Below are 14,128 nucleotides of genomic sequence, written 5' to 3' on the forward strand. Positions count from 1 at the left end.
CCAAGGAGAAGAAATGGTTTGGAACTAATGAGATGGCTCAGTGTGGGACGGTGCTTCAGAAGCCTGGTCACCTGAGTTCCACGTCTAGGACATACATAAAGGAGGAAGACACAACCACGCAAAGTTGTCTACTGACATTCACGCTTGTGCTGTGGTTCACGCACACCTGTATAACACACGCGCACACACACACTTTTAAAAGGCAAAGGCCATATTAACCCAGCCCACATACACACAGACATCATGCCAAGCACTCACACTACAGAAATAAACTGATTAATTAGGAAAAAAAAAAAAGAAACAGTATGTATGGTGACATTCTTCAAGGAGAATTATGGTCTTTAGGAGGAATGGAGATATGGTCCCAGCTTTGGGTTGTTTTTCACCTTGTTTACTGGAAATCTCTTACATTCTTTCTCTTCCTTATCTCTTTTCAGCTGAACACAAGAAAGCCCTCCCTAAAGCAGGAATCCAAAGCCCAAGGCTAAGCAGCTAATCTCTCTGGCTTTGTCAGGACGTGGTCTCTGTCCTCCAGTCTTGGTTCTGGGAGGCCAGAAGCCTCGGTGCGGGCAATCACCGCTCTTTCCACCCGTGCAAAGCCTTTGCTCAAACTTGTTTTTATCTTTGAATCCTTCATTGTGCAACAGCCTCTATTGGGGAGGCCCTTCCTCCCGGAATTCTTTTCAAACTGCCAGCCTCAACTTTAAAGGGTTCCTCTTATAAAAACATGACAGCCTTTACCACAGTATTTTTGCAAAGCCTTCAAAGTCTTTGGCTTAGAAAATGTGGTGTTAATTGAATGGCCACTCCATGTGGGTACAGGAAGATATGGTAGTGACAAAGTAGACATTATGTCAATTCACTTCTTGGGCTCTGGTCATTTGGAAGGTGGACCTACATCTCCATCATTTCTGTACCCTTGACAACTAGCCCAGCAACAGCATCTAAATCTGAACAGATGTTAGCTAAAACTCAAGCTCAGCTTCGAATGCGTCGAAAGCCATGCTCTTTCTACAACTGTGTGCATCCAAAGCAAGCTGAGTCCACTAAAGTAAAAACTGCTAACACCCTAGTTGGGTGAAGGGGCACACACTCATAATTCATCATTAAGAACCCGGAGCAGGATTCAGGGTTCTAGGCCAGCCTCAAACACATAGTGAAGCCTTGTCCAAAACAACAAAGGGAACCCAATAGCTTGGCATGGTGGCCAACAACAGTGTTCCAGAGGTGGAGGGAGGACCAGGCGCTCAAGGCTATATTCTGCTATGCAGGCAGTTGGAGCCCAGCCTGAGATCTAAGACATACAGTCTCCCAACAAACAAACAGGCTAGCTGTGTGGCTCACAGCTGTAATCCCTGCACCAGGGAGGCAGAGAAAGGAGGCCATGAGTTGGAGGCTAACCTTGGCACATTTTTGTTTTTTTTTTTGTTTTTTTTATGATTTATTTATCTTTATTTTATGTGCATTGGTGTGAAGGTGTCAGATCCCCTGGAACTGGATTTTCAGACAGTTGTGAGCTGCCATGTGGGTGCTGGGAATTGAACCCGGGTCCTCTAGAAGAGCAGTCAGTGCTCTCAACCGCTGAGCCATTTCCCCAGCCCCCACATTTTTGTTTTTGTTTCTGGTTTTTTTTTTTTTTGAGACAGGGTTTCTCTGTAGCTTTGGAGCCTGTCCTGGAACTAGCTCTTGTAGACCAGGTTGGCCTTGAACTCACAGAGATCCGCCTGTGTCTGCTTCCCAAGTGCTGGGATTAGAGGCATATGCCACCACTGCCCGACTTGGCTACATATTGATTTCTAGCTCTGTCTGGGCTACAGAGTGGGAATCTATTTTAAAAAAATCAAATCAAAACAAAACAGGAAGACTGACAGGGAGGAAGAGACTATTACAAAAATGACAAGCCAGGTGGTGGTGTTGCACACGCGTGTGCACACACATGCCCTCCTAAAATTTGTATATGATCACAAGGATTGACTAACAAGAGTAAAAAGAACAAAGCTTACTAAGCCAATGGTACACAGTTCGAGGCCAGCCAAGGCTGTATAGAGAGACTTGGGATCAAACAAAACAAAACAAAACAAAAAGTACTGTTCTGAATGTATTAAAATAGCTTACTTCAAAGACAAATCAATAATAATAAGAAAATGTAATACCAGACTTCAAAACAAAACTACAGAACAAAACATAGGCTGGGGCAGTTTAAATTTGTGGTTGAGTATAGGTCTAACATCTGCAAGAGTCTAGGTTTAATCTCCAGCACTAAACACACACACACAGAGGTACATGCACACATACATACACACATGTACATGCATACATACATACACATTACACACATACACAAAGACAGCAAAAGGAAAGCTATAAAACTGAAATAGTGGGGCTTGGGTGATGGCACTGGGGAAACAGGAGAACAGGTGCTTGTCAGTTCAAACTGAGTTTAATGTCGGGGATCCACAAAGTAAAAGGAGAAAACTGACTCCGTAGGTTTTCCTCTGACTTCCATAGGCCATATGTGTGCCACTCAATAAGTAAACATAACAAAAATTAATACCAGAAATAGCATGGCATTGGCATAAAAAAAACATGCAGAAACGGAGGGAACAGAATAGAAAATCCCAAAATAAATCCAATTATTTATAACCAATTGTGATAGCAGCAAAACACTTTGGAGAAGAAAGACTTCTCTAATAAATGGTGTGGGGGTGGTTGGTATGTGTGGCAGATGACTCAGCTGGCAAAGGGCTTGCTGCATCAACATGAGGATCTGAGTCCCCAACACCCACACAACAAAACAGAGGCGAGGGTGGTGGCCTTTGCCTGCAGTCTGGGTACTGGGAAGTGAGGATGGGAGGGGCTTTGGGGCTCACTCACTGCACAGCTGGCAAGCTCCAGCTTCAGTGGGAGATTCCAACTCAAAAACCAACACGGAGGATGACGGAGGAAGACACGGGACGACAGTCTCTGGCTTCCTCATGCATGTACACCTGTACAACATGTGCATACGTGTGCACATGCACACAAGTGTACAGATACATACACAAGATAAGTAAAAATGGTAAATCGTGCGGAGGAGACTGGATACGAATATATAGAAGAAGCCAGATCTATCTCATCATGTTGGAGGAGGCCGCTTGTTGGTTCCCCGCTACTCAGCCCCAAAATAATCACACAGAAACTATATTATTTAAATCACTGCCTGGCCCATTAGCTTTAGCTTCTTATTGGCTAACTCTTACATATTAATTAACCCATCTCCATTAATCTGTGTATCATCATATGGCTGTGGCTTACCGGCTAAAGTTCCGGTGTCTATCTCCAGCGGGGCTACATGGCTTCTCTCTGACTCTGCCTTCTTCCTCCCAGGATTTAGTTTTCCCCACCTAGCTCTGTTCTATCCTATCAGGCCAAGGCAATTTTCTTTATTCATTAACGGTAATCACAGCATATAGAGGGAAACCCCACATCATTATCATATTAAAAAATTAACTCAACATGTATGAAAGGTGTAAATAGAATGCTAGAAACCATGAAATTATAAAAAGAAACAAAGAGAATGCTCTGGACATTAGTCTAGACAAAGGTTTGTCAGAGAAGAGTAGAAAGCACAAGTAATAAAAACAAACTCCAACAAATGGAATTATATCAATTAAAAAGTACCTGAGCACTGGGATGCATCAGCTCGTTGTCACAGTAACAAAATTCCTCACAGAACAACTAAAGGGAGGAGAGGTTTGTTGGGTTCAGGGTTTCAGAGGTGCCAGTTCATCACTGCGGGGAGAACAGGGTCGAGCAGAGCAGTTCACATCCTGGCAACTAAAAAGCAGTTTAAAAGGGGGGCTGGAGAGATGGCTCGGTGGTTAAGAACATTGACTGCTCTTCCATAGGACCCTGGTTTGATTCCCAGCACCCACATGGCACCTTACCACTGTCTGTGACTCCAGTTCCAGCGGATCTGATGCCCTCTTCTGGATTCTGCAGGCACTGCATGTACATGCTGTACAGACGCACATGCAGGCAAGACACTCATGCACCTAAAATTAATTAAAATAAGATTGATCAGTTAATTTTTTAAAAAGGAAGTAGAAAGAGGGGAATATTGAAAAGTTCCAGGCACACTTCCGTGACTTACTTCCTCCAACCTGCCTCCAGTTCCTGCCTCCAGGTCCAGTCTCCTGGTCCTGTCTCCTGCCTTGTACCATCTCCCAAGAATGGTATCACATCATGAATCCCTTGGGTAGTTCATAGGCTCCTGATCTAATGATCATCTCTGGAGATGCCTTTATAGTCACCCCAGAATTTTTTAGACTAATCTCCCAGGTGTTTTTTCATCTAATAAATGATGCTGACAATTAAGGTAAATAATAAACAGGGCAAAGGCACAACACTAGAGTGTGAGAAACATGTCATGTGGAAAAGAATTCATATCCAGGATACACAAGGCACACACACACACACACACACACACACACACACACCACAGGTGGGTATAGTGCACATACCTGTATTCTTTGCACTGAGGAGGCAGAGGCAGTAGAATCATTGTGAGTTCCAGGTCAGTCAGGGATACACAGTGAGAAATTTATCTTGAAAATGAAGGAAGGAAAGATGGAAGGAAGGCAGGCAGGCAGACCACGAGGAGACATCATCTCACTCTGGTTAAGTATCTATGACTAAACATGAGAAAACTAGGGGCTCAAGAGCTGACCCTAGTCATCTTAACCTAGGGTTAAGAACACTTTCGGCTTTTGCAGAGGATGGGAGTTCTTGCGTTCTGTTCTTAGAACCCACATAGGGCAACTCACAACTGCCTGTAATTCTAGCCTCGCTTGGCACTTGTATACACATTATGCACACACACACACACACACACACACACACACGAATGAATGAATGAATGAATAAGTTTTTGTCCGTGGGCTTTTTTTTTTTTTTTTCAGAGTCTCATTCTTGCTGCCCTGGAACTCACTAGACCAAACTGACCTTGAACCCACACAGCTCCTCCTGGCTCTGTCTCCCAAATGCTGGAATTAAAGTCGCATACCACCATATCCACCTTAATAACTCTATGAAGAAAAAGAAAGATTGATGAGAACTGGCTCATCAGTTAAGAGCACTGGCTGCTCTTCCAAAGGACTCAGTTCAATTCCCTGTACCACGTGGTGGTTCATAACCATCGGTATAATCCCAGTTCCCAGAGAACTGACATCCTGTGGTACCACACACACTTATGGTATACAGACTTACATACAGGCAAAACACTCATGCACATAAAAAATGCGGGGGGCTTAGCTCAGCAGTTAAGAGCACTGGCTGCTCTTTCAGAGGACCGGGTTTCAATTCCCAGTACCCACATGGCAGCTCATAACTGCCTGTAACTTGTTTTAGAGGATCCGGCACCTTCAGATGGACATATGTGCTAGGCGAAACGCAAATACACATGAAATGAAATAAAAATAATTTTAAAGAGACAGGTGTGTATGGTGGCTCATGCCTGTAATCCTAACCCTAGCAGTTCGGAAGCTAAAGCAGGAGCTTTAGGACTCCAAGGCTAGCCCGGGTTACACAGTGTGCCTGTCTCAAAAGAGAAATTTGTCCAGAATGCCAGCGGAGTGCAGGGCCACACTCTAGATTCTGCTGCGTCCATTTCCACAGTCAGAACTGAAAACGCAGCACTCGAAGTCGGACATTGAGTAACAGCCCGCAGGGATGAAGGGAAGAAAAACAGGAAGCAGGAAGGCCCCAGGCCCTTTGATTAGATCTCGGAGTGGTTGGGAAACCAGGCCTATTCTGCGGGAACTGAATGTGAAGTCATCTCCAAGGGGAAAAGATCCGCAGGGCATCTCGAGCTGTTTCCGAGAGTCTCTGTCCGAGGGGCACAAAGAAGAGGATGTTTTCACGGGCACGGGAGACTGTAGGATTCTGGACAATTCCCTGGAATCAGGGGAACCCCAGGAGGGAGCCCTTGTTTTGTTCTTACGGAGGCTCTGCGCAAGATCCTAGGTGCGCACCCAAGGACAGAGACTTCCCAGGTCCTCTGTCATGGTCTTGTGTACCAGACCCAGGGCTGTGGAAGCCTCATTCTCTTCGGGGAGTGGCAAAGGGCCCTGCCACTTAGGATCATCGTGGAGGATCCTCTCTCCACAGGCTACTCGACACCTGTGTCATGCTGTCTTCACTGAAGGGCCACCGACTTGTTTAATGTTGTAACTGGTGCGCCCCCCCCTCCGCCCCGCGCTATTTGAGAGCAAAATGTGAAATGAAATGAATGGCCCTGGAGAGAGGTGGGAGAGAAGAATAGGATTAGGGTTGTAGCTCAGCAATAGAGCATGACTAATTCAAACACACGAGGCCCTGGGTTCAATCCTCAGCATCAGCACCAAAAAGAAGTAAATAAATAAATTCTGCTGAAGGGAACTCTGATATTTTTTTGGTAGATTTACTGATTTGTGTGTGTGTGTATGTGTGTGTGTATGTGTGTATGTGTGTGTGTGTTTAGAGATGGTTTGCCAGCATCCATGTATATGCACTACATGTATCCCTGGAGGTCAGGACAATGTCAGATTACCCGGAACTGGAGTTATGGATGGCTGCGTGGTTGTGAGCCAATGCGTGGGTGCTGGGAACCAAACCCACATCCTCTGCAATAAGAGAGAACAATAAGTGCTTTCTCAACCGCTAAGCCAACTCCACAGCCTCTCTCGTACTCTTCTGATAATAATGCAAATTAGTACCATTATTCTGGAAAACTGTACGAAACTGAAGGAGACAAGTGGAGTCATCCGCCTAGCGCCCCAATGCTTGGGAGGTACAAAGAGGAGGATCAGGAGCACAAGGTCCTCCATCATTCTTCAGTTCAAGGCTAGGCTGGACTCCTGGAAACCTTGTCTGAAAAGCAAACCACACCAACACACAACAAAGACCTAGAAACAGAACGGCCCTCTGTCTAGTAATTCTACTTCAGGCTATACCTCCAGCCACAATGCAATCAAGCATGCTGAAGAAACACCAGCATATATGTTTACTGAAGTGTGATTCACAATGGCCAAGAAACTGAAGCCGCCTAAATGTCAATCAACCGATGAATGAATAAAGAAAACACATCACCTATACAATGAAATACAACTCAGCCAAGAGGAATGCTGTCCTGTTATTTGCTGCAGCATGGTTGGAGACCGTCAGTGAAATCAGTCCGGCATAGGAAAGACAAAGGACATCTCTCCCTCACGGGAGCTTTCGAGTTGATCTCACAGAAGTAGAAGGGCGCTCGTCAGCATTGATCAGTAGGTCCTAAGCTACAGTTTCAGGGGAATGAGAAGTTCTGGTGAGGAAGTTCACAGTGCAGTGGGTGTACGGAGCTATGTAGTGTATTTTACAAAAGGTGGAGAAAGGGTTCTAATGGTCTCAACATAAGGATATGACAGCAGCTGCTGAGATGGCTCACACTGGGAAGGCGCTTGTTGCAAAGTCTGGCAGTCTTAGCTTGTTCTCTAGAACACACATACAGGTGGTTACCCTCTGACCTTCCCACGAGCACCTTGGCTCTCTCCCCTTCATAAAAGTATGAAGTTTAAAAGAAAGAAAAAAAGGAAACAATAAAAATCTAAGGAGATATTGGCTTTCCTTGAGTAGTATAATGTATGTATTGTATGTATTGAAATGCCACTGTACAATTGCCATATGCCACTTAAAATATAAATTTTATATTTATATATAAAATATTTAAATTAATAACACAGGTGCGCATGTGCGCAGACACACACACACACACACACACACACACTGTTGGAGAAATGGCTCAGAGGTTAAGAGCACTGGCTGCTCTTCCAGAGGGTCCAAGTTCTGTAGGAGTACCCAGGTCAGGCAGTTCACAACTGCCTAGAATTCCAGCTTTAGGAAATCTTCAGGGACCCTCTCCCAGAATCTATAGAAACCTGCACAAAGTGACATACACACAAACACATGCACTTAAATTAAAATAGAAACAAACACTATAAATGTGGAAAAGACAAATTGCAGACTATTTATTGTACATACTATATCCCAATCTTGCTAAAATATACATGTATGTGGACAACATGTACCGGCTTGAGATAAAAAAAAAATCGAGAAGGGTCACAATAAACTTACAAATATTTAATTCTGAAATATACACATTACTTTCCTACACGTATTTTTGCTGTTGTTGTTTTGAGCAGAGTCTTATGTAACCTGGGCTGTCCTGGAACTCTCACTGCTCTGCATCCAAAGAGCTGGGATTATAGACATCCCTACAACACTCGACATGTTCTTAGGAACCTTTAACAAAAGCCAGTTGGTGAGCCGTGAGATGGCTCAGTGTGTAAAGGAGCTTGCCACCATCAAGCCACCGTACCTTAGTTCAGTCTCCAGGACTCACATGGGGGAAAAGAGCACACGTTGTGGCACACCACACACACACACACACACACAGATATATGCACACACAATGTAATTTTTTTAATTGGAAAAAAAAAAGCCAGTTAGTGTGACCTACGCTCACTAATGCGGAATTGACCCACAACTGTGCTAATTCTGAAACACAGAGATTGAATACTGGGCACCAAATGAGAGGTTTTAGCTTCACCGCTCTAGTTTCCTGTGATCAACTTGATTATGTCTTTTACCTTGTCAATTTCCCTACATGCTCATTAGGCAATTAGTCTTTTTTTTTGTTTGTTTGTTTGTTTTTTTGTTTTTCGAGACAGGGTTTCTCTGTGGTTTTGGAGCCTGTCCTGGAACTAGCTCTTGTAGACCAGGCTGGTCTCGAACTCACAGAGATCCGCCTGCCTCTGCCTCCCGAGTGCTGGGATTAAAGGTGTGCACCATCACCGCCCGGCTAGGCAATTAGTCTTGATCGTATAAAGAATATTAATTCATTTGAAGGGAATAATTGTGAGGGTTTCCACGTAATTGCACTGGGAGTCATTAATTCAACAAAGTTTTCAGAGCATTCTTTAGGTGATTTTAGGTCCTGTCAAGTTGACAATCTTTTATTTAAATCATTTTTAGATGGGATCTCATTCAAGACCAACCTTGAATCCTCTTGCCTCCTCTTCCCAAGAGCTAGGATTATAGGCCTGTGCCCACTTCTATGTGGTGCTGAGGACTGAATCCACCTTCCTGACTGAGTCACATCCCTAGCCCTAACTATGGGTGGTAACCAACACAGCTGAATTATTCTCAGCTGAGAGGAGCTAGGTGATGGTTGCTGAGGTAGGGAGATCCATTCTTTTCTGGGGGAGTGACCACTAGTGGTTGGCCCATACCACAGGGGATGACCCCACACCCATGCTCATGTGGGTCCCACTAATCTGATTCAGTGGATTAGTAAAAGAAAAAAAGAGGACATGGAATTGGGGGGACGTCTTGGGTGGCCTGGTAGGCATTGGAAGGAGGGATTTTGAAGCAGATATGCTAAAGGTACATCGTGTATATGTGTGAAATTTTCAAGTAATACATTTAAAAAATATTTTAAAAGGGAAAGTATAACAATTATTTAACCAAATTTCATATGATAGGAGCTTTCAGAAATGAAAATCCAAAGACCTAGGGAAGTGGTGTTTTTTTCCTTATTTTTTATGTGTTTCACCTGTGGAGGCGGGAAGACCTCCCGGGAGTTACAGAGCTGTGAGCTGCCATGTGGTTTCTGGGAAGTGAGCCTGAGTCCTCTAGTTCAGTCTTAGCCACTGAGCCATCTCTTTAGCCTCCTCACAATGAGAGCAAAAACAATAAAACTCCAAACCTCAACATTTTATTCCTGAAATCGTTCTCTTTAAAAAAATCTTATCTTGGGGGCTGGAGAGATGGCTCAGTGGTTAAGAGCATTGCCTGCTCATCCAAAGGTCCTGAGTTCAATTCCCAGCAACCACATGGTGGCTCACAACCATCTGTAATGAGGTCTGGTGCCCTTTTCTGGGCTGCCGGCATACACACAGACAGAACATTGTATACATAATAAATAAATAAATATTAAAAAAAAAAAGAAAAAAAATCTTATCTTGAGAAACCCTGTCTTGAAAAACCAAAAAAAAAAAAAAATCTTAATTTGGGTTTGGAATTCACATTAGTACCAAAGTATTTGCCTAGTATAATCAATGCCCAGAACTACTAAATAAATAATAAATATTAATAATTATTAACCTTTCACTGGTTATAGAGTATTGCCTATAAGACCAGCCCTGGGCTAGGTGCAGGGGACACTGTAGTGGACAAAGCAAGGGTTCTTCTCTTGTGAGGTCCTCTGAGGAGGATTCATTAATCAACAACGCATATCTGTGAAACTTGCCCGGAAGGAAGAGGGTGTGACCACACTAAGGAGAAACTGTGTTTCTGATTTTTCTCCAAGTAAAGCATTGGAACTTCCATTTGAATCCGTGGAAAGGCAGAACCCCAACTGGTGAAAAGTTTGGGAGATTTCTTGTACCTTGGCAATGACCTCAGAGACTGGTCTGCTAATGATAGAACAGGAGCTGTGTGGGTACCATTGCTCCTGTCACCTGACTAGTAAGATCACACTAAGGATGCGCCAAGCCTCGATAAATAATAAAACTCAACTTATTACCTAGATTTGGTCATGCTTACAACGCTGGCCTTCAGAGGACAGCAGCAGGAAGCGTGAGTTTGGGGCCAGCCTGGGTTGCCTAGTTAGATCTCAACAACTTTATTTTCTATGGAATTCTACTATGGGTTGAACCCTGGCAAGGCGGGGGAAAGGGGGGGAAGAGAACAATGTCACCGGAAGTTGGACATGATGAAGCATGCTTATGATAATCACAACACTTGGGAGGCAGAGGCAGGGTCAAAGATAGCCACAGCTGCATAGCAAGATCTTATCTCCACAAACAAAACAGGGGTGGGGGGTGGGGACAAGAGATGGAAAAAAAAGTAAAAGAATGAAAGAACAGTGTCCCAGAGACTCGTCTATCAGGAAAAGTTACAAAAGAGGACAGATAAAACAAGCCTAGCTTCAGGACAGTCCAGCTTTATCTTACAGCTGCTGGTGGCTTCAGCTGGGTCTTTGAAGATAGTAAAAATTTGAGACTGAGAGCAGGCAAAGAAAGGAAACAATTCTTGGGTAGCAAAAGGAAACAATTCTTTCAAGGATAAAAGAAATCCTGAATACGGATAGGACCAGGTTAACACAAAGGCTAAAGGTGGGCGTGATAGTTTTTGCTGTTACCAATGCTGGGCAGGAAGAAGGAACTTTTTATTCCAGCTTGCAATTCCATTACTGAAGGGAGCAGGCAAAGCACAGCAGCTCGTCGTAGTGGCCGAGAAACAAAACAGAGGAGACAGGAAAGGGCGAGGGCAAAATGCAGCCTACAGGGACGCGTCCCCACTATCCTACCTTTCACCACCTCCCAAGAACCTATTCATGAAACCATCAATGGTTAATCCATTCAGTAGGTCAGAGCCCTCTTGATCTCCCTAATTGCCCTTACAGACACCCTCGGAGGTGTGCTTCATTAATCTTGTAGGCGGTCTTCAGTTCAATCAAGTTGGCAATTAAAGTTAATCTTCACAGTGGGAAGCCACGCATTCAGCAAACATTGCTGGGGAATTTGCAGCACGGTTGAAGCTGTACGGGTTGCTGTGGAGAACACTGAGCGCTAATACAGTTTTTAGGGTCTTTGAGTCCACGTGATAAAGACAGGTAAAACTTAGCAATTAGGAACCCGAGAGATGACTCTGAGGTTAAGATCACTTACTGCTCTAGGACCGAGTTCCCAGGGCCCATTTTTTTTAACCTTTGTCTACATGTGGGGGTAGACAGGACTTTATGATAGAACACAGAAGAGATTTCAAGGATTTTTAAAAGGTTTCCCATATAAATATTTATTTCAAACACATATTTTATTCCTTTTAGTTGTACACTTTGGGACATTTTTATTACTTTAATTATTTATTGTGGTATGTGTGCATGAAGGAGAGAATTTCTGTTAGTTAGAAGACAACTTGTAGAAGGGGTTCTTTTCTTCTACAGCATGGGTTTTAGGGATTGAACTCAGCTTGACTGCCAAAGCCTTTATCTGCTAAGCCATTTCACCAGCATGGCAATTAAGTTTTAAGCATGAATTATAAAATAGTATATCCAAATATATACTATTTCAAAAATTCAGATATATACACAACAATGTATAGAGCAAAAAGTCCTGCTGTGATTACTATTCAAACTATTCTTTACTATTTGTGTGGGGTTGGGGATCATACTGACATGGTGACTACAAAGGCCCACAAGAAAATTCGCTTTTCATAGTCAAGAAGAAAGGTTCTGGGCTCGACATGGTGGCACACAAGTCTAATTCCAGCACTCTGGAGGCAGAGGGAGGAGTGTGTCTGTGAGTTCAAGGCCAGCCTGGTCTACAGAGCAAGTTCCAGGACAGCCAGGGCTACACAGAGAAACTCTGTCTCAAATAAAATAAAATAAACCCCAAGCAACAATAAAGAAAGGGTCTGGTAAAGACTCTCCAGTCTTGCTGGAGACCTTGCATTTTAAATTACCCAGAACATGCTAATCCAGCTAGGCAATCACTGAGCCAAGGTCCCACTCTCCTCAGGAAAGTGAGACAATCACTAGAATGAGCTCCATTTAAACCATGCTAAAGACATAGGTGGAATAATTATCCCTTTAATAGATAATTCCTTTTTGTTGTTTTTCGAGACACGGTTTCTCTGTAGCTTTGGCTGTCTTGGAACTCGCTCTGTAGACGAGGCTGGGTTTCAGAGATCCACCTGCCTCTGCTTTTGGAGTGCTGGGATTTAGATAATGCCTTTTTACATCCCAGAATCTTTACCCATGAGAACTCTTCCAATGAGCCATGCTTTTTCTGGTTGAGTTTTCTTCTTCCTTCTTCTTCTCCTCCTCCCTCTCCCCCCACAAGACAGGGTTTCTTTGTGTAACAGTCCTGGATGTACCTTTTTTTTTTTTTTCGAGACAGGGTTTCGCTTTAGTTTTAGAGCCTGTCCTGGAACTAGCTCTTGTAGACCAGGCTGGCCTTGAACTCACAGAGATCCCCCTGCCTCTGCTTCCCAAGTCTAGGATTAAAGGCGTGCTCCATCACTGCTCGGCTGGAACTAGCTCTTGTAGACCAAGATGGCCTCGAACTCACAGAGATCTGTCTGCCTTTGCCTTCCAAGTGCTGGGATTAAAGGTGTGTGCTACCATTGTCCAGAGAGCTTTCTTATTCTCTCTTTTTTTGCTTTTGGTTTTTCGAGACAGGGTTTCTCTGTAGTTTTGGAGCCTGTCCTGGAACTAGCTCTTGTAGACCAGGCTGGTCTTGAACTCCCAGAGATCCACTTGCCTCTGCCTCCCAAGTGCTGAGATTAAGGCATGCGACACCACCACCTGTCTATTTTACTTTATTTTTTAAAACCAGTTCTTAGTGGGTGGACATTTCAGTTTCTCAGTTTTCACTCTTACCTGTAAGTTGGGGGTAAACAGCTCAAACAGGATTGTAGATTTGACCTAATACAGTCTTGGGCTATATTAGTTGATGTAGGCAGCTAATACCTATAAAGTTACTAAAAGAACTAATTAAATTTTCTTGTACACAAAAGAAAAAAATTCTTGTAGAGAGCTTGTTTACAGAAGCGCAAGTTCTCTTCCCTCAGATGGTATAATGTTATGCTTATTTATAAACTAACCTATTATGTGATGTGCCTTGCGAAGACATCATTAAAGGTAGCAGAAAACAATGGGAGGTCTGGTGTAAGAGGGCCTTGTATTTAACTGTTTTTCCTTCTTTCTGTGATTAGACAAGTAACATGTGCTCTTAGCAGGTATAAAGAACAATTTAAAGAGCCTCTCTCAGTCTGACATCTAGAAAAGTACTTGGTTTTCCCTTAAACATTTGCAATTCTCTCAACATTTTGAAACAAAGTCTTATGGCCTTGAACTCCCGATTTTCCAGCTTTCAACACGCAGTGCTGGGACTGCTGGTGTGCAACACACACACACACACGGTGCTGGGACTGCTGGCGTGCACCATGAAACCTGGCACTTGAAAACTTGGCTCCTTTGGTTCTGTCATTGCTGCAGGGGCAAGCTGACCAAGACAGTCTGTACTGCAGCAGCCTGAGTGGCTGTTTGCAGGGACCCGTCAGGTAA

Source organism: Microtus oregoni, unplaced genomic scaffold, assembly GCF_018167655.1.
Source record: "Microtus oregoni isolate MIOR12 unplaced genomic scaffold, Mior012 000014F_ref0000157, whole genome shotgun sequence".
Lineage (NCBI taxonomy): Eukaryota > Metazoa > Chordata > Mammalia > Rodentia > Cricetidae > Microtus > Microtus oregoni.